This window comes from Zingiber officinale, chromosome 6B (genome assembly GCF_018446385.1).
Source record: "Zingiber officinale cultivar Zhangliang chromosome 6B, Zo_v1.1, whole genome shotgun sequence".
Lineage (NCBI taxonomy): Eukaryota > Viridiplantae > Streptophyta > Magnoliopsida > Zingiberales > Zingiberaceae > Zingiber > Zingiber officinale.
In genome coordinates this window covers 120,632,631-120,643,578 of record NC_055996.1, presented here as the reverse complement: position 1 = coordinate 120,643,578, position 10,948 = coordinate 120,632,631, and positions in this window count along the sequence as shown.

The following is a 10,948-nucleotide window of genomic DNA, read 5'->3' as shown; positions in this document are numbered from 1 at the left end:
AAACCCCTGGCAACTCATGTGTCAACCAGACGAAGACATCATGATTTCGTTGGAGGCACTGGATCAGCTCCTTCTCCAGATCAGAGGCGATAAAAGTTGTGGCCTCCGATCGGTTCGGATGGATCTGAACCTCCTCCTTTTCATCATAAATTAAAGCAGGAGGTTTCTCGGTGATGGAATTTACCTCGATTCGAGGCGCCTTCCGAGCAGAGTTGGATTCTGCTCGGACCATCTCGATATAGCATCGCCGAGCTGCTAACTGATCCCCCCATACTTCTCCCACTTTGTCTTTGACGGGGAACTTCATCTTCTGGTGGAAGGTTGAGACGACGGCTCGGAATTCGCTAAGCGTCGGTCGTCCCAAAATGACGTTGTAGGACGAAGGAGAGTCGACCACCACGAAGTTTATTGTCCTGGTCCTCCTGAGCGGCTCCTCTCCCAGTGAGGTAGCTAGCCGAATTTGTCCGACCGGCTGAACTTCGTTGCCAGTAAACCCGTATAGCGGGGTCGTCATGGGCAGCAGCTCGGCACGATCAATTTGCAGCTGATCGAACGCCTTCTTGAATATGATGTTGACCGAGCTCCCTGTGTCAACAAATAGGCGGTGAATAGTATAATTTGCTATTACCGCTTTAATGAGCAGAGCGTCGTCGTGGGGCACTTCTACTCCTTCCAAGTCTCCGGGGCCGAAAGTGATTTCCGGTCCACTTGCCCGCTCTTGACTACAGCCGACTGCGTGGATCTGTAGCTGCCGAACGCCCGCCTTTCTGGCCCGGTTGGAGTCTCCTCCGGTTGGCCCGCCAGCAATGACGTTGATCTCGCCCCGGGAAGTATTGCTCCTGTTTTCCTCTTCCCGAGCGGACGGTCGTGACCGTTCTCTGGACGCCCGGCGATTCTCCTGTCTTGGAGATCGGTGCCGATCGGGTGTCTGTTGATGTCGCCTTTCGGTGCGGGTCCGGTCGGCTTCATGGGTCCTTTGTCTCCTGTCGATGGGAGTCGACAGTCGTTCGGCTTTCCTGGGAACGGGATTGGCCACGAAGGGAAGACTTCGACAATCCCTCGTGTTGTGCGTATCCGTCTGATGGAAGGAGCAGAACATAGGGGTCCACCTCTTCTTTGGCTTGGGCCGAGCGGTAGCCACTTCTTGTACGTGCGACCTGGCGTGGGGGGATCGGATTGCTTCGGCCCTCGGTCCTCTTGGTGGCTGCTGAGCGGCATGCTGTTTCCACTCGGCCTGAACAGGTGCTCGCTCGGTTGGAGTTTCCTTTTTCCGAGCGGCTTGCGCTTCTTCCACATTTATGTATTCGTTGGCCCGATGCAGCATGTGATCATAATCTCGGGGCGGCTTTCGGATGAGCGACCGGAAGAAGTCCCCATCTACAAGGCCTTGCGTGAAGGCATTCATCATCGTCTCCGATGTTGCCGTTGGGATATCCATCGCCACTTGGTTGAACCGCTGAATGTAAGCTCGAAGCGATTCTCTCGGCTCTTGCTTGATGGCGAACAAGCTGACACTTGTCTTCTGATACCGCCGACTGCTAGCGAAATGGTGGAGGAAGGCCGTTCGGAAGTCCTTGAAGCTAGTGATGGATCCGTCCGGCAACCTCCGAAACCACCGTTGAGCCGATCCCGAGAGGGTTGTAAGGAAGACGCGACACTTTACTCCATCTGTATATTGATGGAGTGTAGCTGTGTTATCAAACTTACCCAGATGATCATCCGGGTCTGTTGTTCCATTATACTCGCCGATCGTCGGAGGTACGTAATGCTTGGGTAGGGGGTCTCGTAGAATAGCCTCCGAGAATTGGCGATTGATCCGCTCGGGAGATGTGTCCGCCCGGGGAGCTTTCCCTTTTCTGTCATCCCGCCTTGGCATTTCGTCTGAAGAAGAGCCTCTATCTCTCCGAGCTGGTACGGCTTCAGGGGTGCGAAATAAGGCCCGGTGGAATGCGACGGTGGCCTGAGGTGCTTCCGCTCGGCCACCCGATGCAGATGTTGCTTGTTGCTCCGGCCGCTCGGCCGCGGCTTTCTGTTTTTGCTCCACAAGTTTGGCGGCCCTCATCTCGACCAGAGCGTCGAGTTCTTCTGTTGAAAGCGCCACCGTGTGTTGTCGTCCAGCCTCATCCATTGTTCTTGTTCGAATGCAGGAGCGTTCCCACAGACGGCGCCAATTTGATCCTGTCCGAACCAGGAGCCAACGGACACTGGGCACGTGGCGCTCCCTGCTGAATCCTCAAGTGCTCCGGTGAACCTGCAACAAAACCGAGCCGGGAGGGGTGTCCCGGCGACGGCCCTCCGACGCTAAAGTCAGGCGAGGAATAACAAAAAGGGTGGCCTCAAGATGAAGACTTTTTTTCATACCTCTGGTGAAGGAATGGAGGCCTTATATAGACCCCTCGAAGAAGCCTGGGCGCGCCAATCAAATTAACCACCTGCATTTGACCATGCCCAAGTATGGGTCTGTCAGAAGGGTCATGCCCAGATATGGATCCGTCAGAAAGACGTCCATGAGGCCATACTGCTACTGTATCAACCTTTCCATGATGTGACGGCAAGATCCTCCATCGTGCGATCTTGTGTACGACCTAATCATCAGACATGCTTCTGCTGATATCCCATATCCCGAGCCGAGCGCATAGGCCGCTCGGCCACCTTTGTACCCTCGCCCTTATCTGGGCCAAACGGACAACCCGCTCGGCCCTTTGGTCCCAGCCGAGCGGACTCCCGCTCAGCCCTTCGATCCTCCTGCCTTGGCGTCGGAAACCCAAGCCCATGGACGGGTTATCTCTAGCTCCGCTCGGACCTACTAAGCCTCTCGGCGCGGCCATTAACCACTTAGTCAGCCCTTCATCGGTCCTCAAGCTGAGACCCTCCAGGAAGTGGGTCCCCTATTCTTACCGCCGGATCAATTAGTATTTTCATCTATTATATATGTATTTTTTTTAAACTCTCACAAAATAGTTGGGTGAAATCAGTATAGCTTTAGCATTTGTTAGAATTAGCTCAGTTCATGCTTCAGTTTAGCTCACTCTTATGATTATGTATGATAGCTCTATGTTCAGTTTTATTACACCTGCTTTAGATGATAGTATGCCATGACTAGCTTTGATTTCTATGTATGATAACATGCCATGTTTAGTCTAAACAGTACATATTTCAAATAGCATGTTTTAAAGGCATATTGCATCGAATGCATGTTTTTGTGAGGTAGCTGGTTTCTTACTAAGCGAAAGCTTACAGATACTTTTTCCTTATACTGCAGATAGAGGTAAAGAAAAAATGGACTAGTGGAGGCTGGAGGGCAATGCGATGAAGATGTGTGTGGATGGAACTTGGAACAAAGATCTTAGGGAATCGCAGTGAACTTTGTTTTGGACATTTACGAACTTAGCATTTCTTATTACGCTACTTTTACTCACTTAAGTGTTTGCATGCATGGAGTAATAGAAACTCTGCTTAGATTGTTAGTAAACCTATTTAGAATGCTAGTTGTTTGTTATTAGAACGTTTTCTAGTCATTTTAGAACTTGTAATGTGATTGAGGCACGAAACAGTGCTGAAATCAGAGCTTAGCTGCAAAATCAGAAACCCCAATCAATCGGTGGATCGATTGGGGGTTCCCAATCGATCAGCTGATCGATTGGGCAATTTGTTCCACGAACATTAGGCTTCTGGATCGATCAGTCGATCGATCCAGCAGTTTCTGTCGCGAACAGAGAGCTCTGGGATCGATCACCGGATCGATTGACCAGTCTTGACCAGTCTGGATCGATCAGCCGATCGATCCAAAATATTGTCCCGAGCACAGTAGCGTGCTGGATCGATCACTGGATCGATCCAACCCAAGCCCCGCATACAGTAGCCGGCTGAGTCGATCACTGGATCGATTCAACCATTCCAATCGATCTGTGGATCGATTGGGAGGTCTGATAATAGCTGGAAAACGTTTATTTCAGTTCCATGACCATAGGGGATGTAGTATATGTTAAGTACACTTTAGTTACACCCCTTAGTACATGTAGAACCAAGAAATGTTGACAGTTTAGTAAAATTTTAATTAGTACAGCTTCCGCACCTAGATTTGATGATGGTCTTGGAATAGTTAGCACAGATTAATGTAACGATCGGCCTCACAGCCTAGTTAGTAGAAGGCGGGTCGTTACACTTGGTGGTTCTCATCTCGGAAGATCATTGCCCACACAATGTCCGAGGTTAGAAGAGGAATACAGTAGAAGACCTAGAGGTTTTTGTTTGCAGAAGAAAAGGTACACTAGTATTTAATTTCCGCATCATACTAGTTTTATTTCTTTGTAAAAATACCAAATACAAGAGGCATGCGATTTTAGTATTTCGAATTAGTTTTCGATGTTGTGTTCTTTTGTTTTCTTTTCGAACTTGTGCTTCGATTGTTCTTTTTGGTTAACCTAGAGTTATTTAAGGAAATTAAATATTAGCTTTCCTTAAAAGGCTTTGTCTAGTCGGTGGTGGTTGCTCCCATATCCAAGAAGGCCATGTGCCTCGCCATGCAGTCCTGGAAGCCAATTTTAGAAATTAATATTTAATGGAATTAATAACCTAGGTGATTTGGATCAAGCGTGTTAAGTTTCGCAGGAGATCCAAGTCTAAACCTAAAAGAACAAATAAGTTAAACTTAGGATCAAACGTGTAAAGTTCCGCAGGCGATCCAAGTTTAATTTAAAAGAACACATGGTAGCTAGGAAAAGGTTCAGACCTTTGTACAAAATTTTTGTATAGTGGAACCGTTAAGCTTTCCGAGTAGCAACCAACAATTGGTATCAGAGCTAGGGTTTTGCCTCTGTGTATTTGGTATTAGTTTTATTATGCACATGTCATACATAATTTAGGCAGGATAATAGTAGGATGTGCTAACTTTGTGGATGCATGATCCAACTATTATGGCTTATAGATATTGTGTGTGTGATTGGACCATTGGACATGTCAAGGGCATTTTATTGTGTGTGCATGATTGTATTATAAAATAGAGCAGGAGCTTTATTTAGTTTTATTAGGATTTTATTTTTTGATCTAGTTACATGTACATTCCTTCGAGGAATATAGGATCGAAAAATATAAAATTCTATTTATGTCGCGGATCGAATCTTGCAAGGCGTGGAACCTTTTGAGGATCAGAGGCGCAGCGGAATAAGGAGCAAGATGGATGCGACAACTAGACCCGGTGGCGGTGGCCAAAGATGGCAGCAGCTAGGGTTGGTGACACACGAAGGACAACAATAGATAAAAACCATAATAGTTAAAAATTAGTTTTTCTATTTATTGCTTTTTATGTTGTGTTGTGTGTGCTTGTTAGTATGCATGTTAAGTAGGCTAGCATAGTCAAAATTTCTCACTTTAAATAACTAAGTGGGAGAGAGATTTATTTTTTAAATAAATTCCATGGTCTCCATTACTGGTTTATAAGTGATGCAACAAGCTTGCGCGTTAGCTCTGAGTGCCTTCCTTCATATCGGATGAGCTTGTTTGCGGATCACTAGATTATACTTCCATTTTGGATGACTATAGGAAGTTAATTAAGAGCGTGTGATCTTCCCCATCGGAAGGGGCACAATCTTATTAATGGACTTAGTGTCATGTAATGGTATACACTTTGGCACGTCTAATAGTATCCTCCCCATCGGAGTCACTGCTATTATTTGTGTGACCGAAGAAAACCAACTATTAATTTGTCAAATAAATAGGTTGACAAGATAATAAAATTAAAAAACTCCTCTTACAAATGTTTGATTTGTATACGTCTACACTATCGTGGCATACAAAATTCACGGTGTTTGAGGTAATTTTTATTTTGTCATAAAGATTTATTGACAAGATAATTAATGGGTAAAACCCTCCTCTTACAAATGTTTAAATTTTGTACACGTCCACACTATCGTGACATACAAAATTTACGGTGTTTGAGGTGTTGGTGAATTTAAATAATATTGTTTGAGGAATCAATGTTATTTTAAATTCAAAAGTTTTGACCAAATATTTGATTAATGACAGATCAACTATTAATTTTATTCGTCATAAAGTAAAGTTGACGAGATAATAAAATTAAATGGATAAAATCTCCTCTTTGATTTTGTATACATCCACACTATCGTGGCATACAAAATTCATGGGGATTTTAAGGAATTGATCTTGACCAAATATTTTTTTGATTCTTAGGATTTAAAATGTTTGTCAATTCCCTAGTTGTTATACTATAGAAAAGACTTAGTAGTCCCAATTGTAATAATTGGAAATAGGACTTGGACATTAAGGTAGACTGTCTTCTTAGAACTAAGAACAATATAGGTGTATTTAATTCATTAGTTGAAACATGTTTAGTGGTGTTATCTACCAGAACCTGGAGTGTAGATACATAGGCCATTAATCATGTCCGCAATTCATTGCAGGGTTCCAGGAAACCCGACAACTAAATGAAAATAAAAACACCGTCCACATGGGCACTGCTGTAAAAGTGGCAGCTGTTGCAGTGGGAGATGTTTATCCTTTGATAAAATATGAATTTTAAGTAATTGTCTTTACGTACCAAGTTTGGAAAGAACTAGTTTTCAGTTTCTAAACTATTCAAAGAACTTGATATTCTGCTTTTTTTTAATAACAAAGTTGTTATTAAGAAAAAAAGGGAAGTTATCTGTTCTGGTACGTTGGTTAGCAATTTATAAATCCAATAACTCCCACGATGCAACAAATGGAAAATAGTAACACATCTTCTAACTTTAAGAGAAAGCAACCTTCGAAAATAAACCAATTATATCTTTGGCATCTAAGGCTAGGTTATATTAACTTGAGTAGGATTCATTGGTAACTGATGAACTTTTGGGTTCATTGGTAGTGGAAATCTTTCCAACCTGCGAGTCTTACTTGGAAGGAAAAATAACCAAGAAGCTTTTAAGAATAAGGGGTATGGAGTCAAAGATACATTGGAATTAGTTCATTCTGATTTGTGCGACTATCCAGACAAGAGGTAGTATCGAATATTTCATCTATTTTATAGACAACTATTCAATATACAAATACATTTACTTAATGTGCCGCAAGACTAAGTGCTTTGATTAGTTCAAAGAGTACAAGGCTGATGCGGAGAAACGTTAAAGTAAAAGTATCAAGTCACTATGGTAAGATCATAGTGACAAGTACCTCTTGGGACAATTTAGGAGTCACTTATCAAAAGTAGGGATTCAATCCCAACTAACTGCACTTGGTACACCCCAACAGAATGGTGTAGTAGAAAGAAGGTATAAGACTCTTATGGAAATAATTAGATTAATGATGAGTTATTCAGAAAATTACCAAGTTCGTTTTAAGGATATACTCTGGAAAAGAAAGTGAACATAGTACCTTCCAAAGTCAGAACTCTTTACTCATATAGAATTGTTGAATAGGTGTAAGCCTATTTTGAAGCATATTCGGATTCGGGTAGTCCAGCACATATGCTAAAGAAAGACAATGATAAGTTGGATAGGAATTCACTTGTTTGTGGGTTATCCTAGAGAAACGAAAGTAGGTTTATAGTCTTAAAAATCAGAAGGTCATTGTTAGCATCAATGACTGATTTTTAGAAGAGGACTATATAATGAACCACAAGCCCATAAGTAAATTTGTTCTTAATAAAAGATACGTCTAATCTAGTACCAATTGTAAAAGATGAAATATCACAAGAAACTGCAACATATATCACAATTGATACACAATTATAGACAGTGCATCATCGTAGTGGGAGGGTTGTCAAACAACCTAAAAAATTTATGTTTTGGAAAAATCTTTGGACTTGATCCCAAATGAACATGAGCCTGATCCCGGACATATGATGAAGCACTCCAAGATAAAGATGCAGCATCTTAGCAAAGAGCAATGAATGCAGAATTAGAATATATATATTCTAATAAAATCTGGAAGCTTGTATAACCACCAGATGGTGTAAAAGTCATTGGGTGAAAATAGGTCTACAATAGGAAAAAATAGATAGACAGGAAGGTGGAAACTTTCAAAGCAAGGCTTGATGAAAAAGGAAACTTTTTCACTGGTAGCCATGCTTAAGTCTATCCAGATTCTTTTATCTATTTGGCAAGTGGATGTCAAGACAGCATTCCTTAATGGAAGTCTTGAAGAAAGCATCCATATAAAGCAACCAGAAGGGTTCATTGCAAAGGGCAAAGAGCATCTTGAGTGCAAGCTCAAACAGTCTATGGACTGAGGCAAAGCTTCAAGGTCTTGGAACATCCGGTTTATCAAAGTAATCTAGACCTATGGATTTATTTAGTAACCGGATAAGTTTTGTGTATACAAAAGGTGTGATGGAAATGTGGTGGTATTTCTTGTACTATACGTAGATAACATTTTGGTAGTTGGAAACAATATCAAAGTGTTGTCAGAAGTAAGGGTATGGTTGTCCAAACAATTCGATATGAAGGACTTGGGAGAATGTATATATTCTTGGGATCAAAGTAATAAGGGATCGCAAGAAAAGAATATTTTACTTATCCCAAGCTTCATATATCGAAAAAATCCTTGCTCGTTTTAAGCATGCATAATTCCAAGAAAGGTTTCTTACCTTTTTAGCATGGAGTAACTTTATCTAAAGAGATGTCTCTGTAGACATCAAAGGAGATAGAGGAAATGAAGGCAGTTCTTTATGCTTCGGCTGTCGGAAGCCTAATGTATGCTATGCACGAGATCAGAAATCTGTTTTGCCAAGGGCATAATTAGCAGATATCAAAGTAACCCTGGACAAGGACATTGGACTGCAGTAAAGCATATATTGAAGTACCTTAGAGGCACTAGAGATTATATGCTAGCTTACAAGGCAGTTAATTTGGTCCCTGTGGGTTGCACGGATTTTGACTTCCAATCGGATAGGGATAATAGTAAGTCAACCTCGGGGTTTTGTGTTTACTTTAGGAGGTAAAGTCATAACTATGGAAGAGTGATAAACATAGGTATTTTTCTGGACTCCACCATAGAAGCTGAGTATATGGCAAGCCTCTGAGGTAGTCATAAAAGCTGAATGACTCAATAATCTCAAGATAGACTTAGATATGATTTCTGGTTTGTCCAAAGATTATTACAATTTATTGTAATAATAGTGGTGCAGTAGCAAACTCGAAGAAACCATGAGTCTATAAGGCAAGTAAACACAATAGAGCGCAAGTACCACCCAATACGAGAAATCGTATAAACGAGGAGAAGTTGTTGCTGCCTAGATTGCATCAGATGATGACCTATAGATCTTTTCACTAAGGCCCTTAAGGCAAGAGCTTTTGATGGGCATGTTGAAGGGTTGGGATTCAGGTGCATGGCAGCAAATATGGCAGCTTAGTCTTTTAGTATAAGTGGGAGATTGTTAGGATGTATACTAAAAGCCTAGCTTTTGGTATAAACATTTATCTAGAAATAAAGAATCACATTGGTTAAATGTCTACATTTATGATAAATGTAGTTGTTCAATTAATTTATATTGTAGATAACATGGTGTGTGGTGTCACACACAGAGGATCATGTTATCAGTACCTTATAAATTATAAACAGTAGCTCACGACCAAGATGGAAAGGAACAAACCATTGGAAGGTTGTAGTGTAATTAGGTATTAGTTTATCTTAACTATATAATTATACTAGTACACTTAGAGTGTATTGAGTAGGACCATTAGAGGTCGTTTCTTTTATACTGACTTTATAAAGGAACAAAGACCTCATTTATTATGGAAGCGTGTGCTCTTAATCCTAATATAATAACAAGCACATATATTTGATATTTATTTCTTTAATTTATCAATGAGTGAGATTTAGTTCGATAAATCAATAAGCCCGATAAGTTGAGAAATAATATCACTTATAGTGTGTGTTGTTGATTATAGAAGGAAACTGTGTCCTAGTGATCTAGGTTGAGAATGTCCCCAAGAGGAGCTCATAAGGATTATCATGTTAAACCCTGCAGGTGGACTTAGTCCGACATGATGATAAGGTTGAGTGGTACTACTCTTGGACTAAGATATTAATTAAATGAGTTGTCAGTAACTCACTTAATTAGTGGGCATTCGACATCTTAAACACAGGGAGACTAACACACTCATAATAAGAAGGAGCCCAAAATGTAATTTGGGATTGATGCAGTAGTTCAATAATAGTTCTTTAGTGGAATGAATTATTATTGATGAAATTAAGTTGTGTGTTCGGGGTGAACACGGGAAGCTTAATTTCATCGGGAGACCAAAATCAATTCCTCCTCTCGGTCCCTATCGTAGTCTCTTGTATATAGAGATTTATACCCACCACATACCCACCTTCTTACCCATCCAATGGGGTCGGCCAAGCTAGCTTGGAATCCAAGCTAGGGCCGGCCAAGACCAAGTGGATGAGCCAAGTTGGTGGCCGGCCAAAGCTTGGGCCCCAAGCTTAGGTGGCCGACCACTAGAATATTAAAAAGGATTTTTATTAAAATTATTTCTTATGTGGATATCATGGTTTTAAAAGAGAGTTTAAAAATTAAAAATTCCCTTTCATAGCTTTCTACAAAAGATTAAGAGAAGAGATTAATCTCTTTCCTTATTTGTAGATTAAAAGGATGTCTTTAATTTTTGGTAAAAACTTTCCTTATTTGTAAACCATTCACATGTTTAAAAGAGAGTTTAAAATTTGAAATCTTTCCTTATTTGTTGATTAAAAGGTGGATTTTAAATTTTAAGAAAACTTTCCTTTTTAACCATGTTCATGATTTAAAAGAGAGTTTAAAAATTAAATATTCTCTTTTATAAGTTTCTACAAAAGATTAAGAAAAGATTTGATATCTTTCCTTATTTGTAGATTAAAAGAGATTTTAATTTTTAGAGATAATTTTCTTTTTATCCACATGTTTAAAAGAAAGATTTTAATTTATAAAATTTCCTTTTTACTAACCATGAAGGGATTAAAATTATTGGAG